This window comes from Myotis nattereri (genome assembly GCF_964212035.1).
Source record: "Myotis nattereri genome assembly, chromosome: 12".
NCBI classification, from domain to species: Eukaryota; Metazoa; Chordata; class Mammalia; order Chiroptera; family Vespertilionidae; genus Myotis; species Myotis nattereri.
In genome coordinates, this window is record NC_138087.1 from 29862975 (window position 1) to 29865026 (window position 2052).

The 2052-nt window shown below is 44.5% G+C and overlaps 1 pseudogene across 1 annotated transcript; it reads left to right on the top strand.

Moving 5' to 3' along the window:
• The first annotated feature begins 535 nt into the window (after nt 1-535).
• On the top strand, nt 536-850 carry LOC308528524 (large ribosomal subunit protein eL36-like; annotated as a pseudogene). Its single transcript has one exon. The product of its transcript is annotated as a large ribosomal subunit protein eL36-like (transcript).
• The last annotated feature ends 1202 nt before the right edge of the window (nt 851-2052 follow it).

Genomic DNA, 2052 nt, shown 5'->3' on the forward strand with positions numbered 1-2052 from the left:
CAAGTTTTTATTTATTTAGTCCTCCCATACCTCACTTTCTTCTTCATGGATTTATTTCATATTGTTTATTTATTCTTATCCTACTGCTCTCCCAAGACTTAACTTATTTTAGTTCCTCCCCCTCTTCTTTCAATAACTGGAAATAATTCAATACTTAATGAACATATAGTTTCAGGATATCAGGATTCATTTAGTAAACACATATTTACTTTTATGTATTAAACTACATCCTCTATTAAAACAGCAAAGTAAAATGATAAAGCCTGCTCTCATATGATTTTAGTAAAAATAAGAATATCAAATAAATACTTAGAACAATGGGACAAATATTACAGGAGTTTAATATGGATATGCCTAGGAACACCTAACCTACTGGTAAGGGACAGCAGATAGTAAGTAATATTAAAGTTGAAACAAACAAAAAAGCTAGAATAGGTTTGGTATGTGGAAAAGAAAATTAAAAGTAGTTTTGAAATCATGTGAGTCCGCGCTACGCCAGCCCTCCTGCCGTGACAGCCATTAAGGAGCAGCAGCCATGGCTCTGCGCTACCCCTTGGCCGGGGGCCTCAACAAGGGCCACAAGGTGACCGAGAGCGTGAGCAAGCCGCGGCACAGCCGCCACCGCGGGCGCTTCACCAAGCACACCACGTGCGTTCGGGACATGATCCGAGAGGTGTGTGGCTTTGCCCCCAATGAGAGGCACCATGGAGCTGCTCAAGGTTCTAAGGACAAGAGGGCCCTGAAATTCATCAAGAAAAGGGTGGGGACACACATTTGAGCCAAGAGGAAGAGAGAGGAGCTGAGCAATGTCCTTGCAGCCACGAGGAAGGCAGCAGCCAAGAAGGACTGAGCCCCACCCCCTCCCTGTCTGTGTAATAAAACCTGTTGGAAAAAAAAAAAAAGAAGAAAGAAAAAGAAAGAAAAAAAGAAATCATGTGAGAAGTTTATCAGAGTGAAAGTTTTATCATACTGAAGCAAAATCTAGTGTATAACCCTGGTATAATGGATTTCTTAGTCTTCTCCAATTGAGAATTGGAGAATTCTAATTAGCTAATTCTAATAGCTAATTGAGAATCTAGGCTTATTTCATCTTGAAAGCCCACAGTCTTTGTCCTATGGTCTCCATAGTCGCTGTGAAAGGGAAAACAGGAGTATGGAGGATTTTAGGGCCACACCATGAAGTATTATGCATCATTTCCACCCAAACTGCATTAGCCAAAATTTAGTCCAATTGGGAAATGTCATGTAAACATATACCTAGAAGGGAAGAAAATTAGATGATACAGATCTCTATTTCTGCCACATCAGTTGCTTCCAATTCAAGTGTTCCATAAAATAGAGTTTAAGAAGCACAGTACCACAAACATTATTGGTTGAGCAACTATCATCTGTCTGCATTCCCTTTTCCCCATGACAACCTCTGCTACAGAGGCTGAAGAAACCAAATGCTCTACTTCAAGGCTCTCCTGGACTTAGGGATGACTACTTGATACAGTCATTGTTAATGGGATGATGGGGCATGTTCACTGGAAGGGCAAGGCTTCTAGGAAAGATTCTGATTTATTATAATAATAAATAGAGATTGTTGCCGGCATCCAGAGACCAGCTACTAACCTGGAAACAAGGGATCTCAAGCAGCGTGACTGCGTGAACTCAGAAGAGCACTGCTTCTTCTCACAGAAAGGTTGGACATCCCCTAAAGGTGCGGTTTGCAGTTCAGGTTGGAGGGAGGACCGAGCTCGCGCGCGCGGGGCGGAATCTGCGCCCCACAGAGTCCGCAGCCGCTGGGATCAGCGTGACCCGCGAGTGGGGAAGGGGCCCCACAGGGCTGCTGGCAGAAGGGAACGCGAAAAATGAGCCCATAGCTGGACTGGATGTAAAGGAGCAGCCTTGGACTTTGCCAATCTGCTGGCTGCTTGGTGCCAGGGGCGAGTGGGCGTGCGGAGACTGCGCGCGGAGACTGTGCGCAGACCTGGAAGGTGGAGGCTTGCGAATTCGCACAACTATCAGGCTCTTGTTACAGTTCCCCTTAGATCCGTGCATTTGATTATT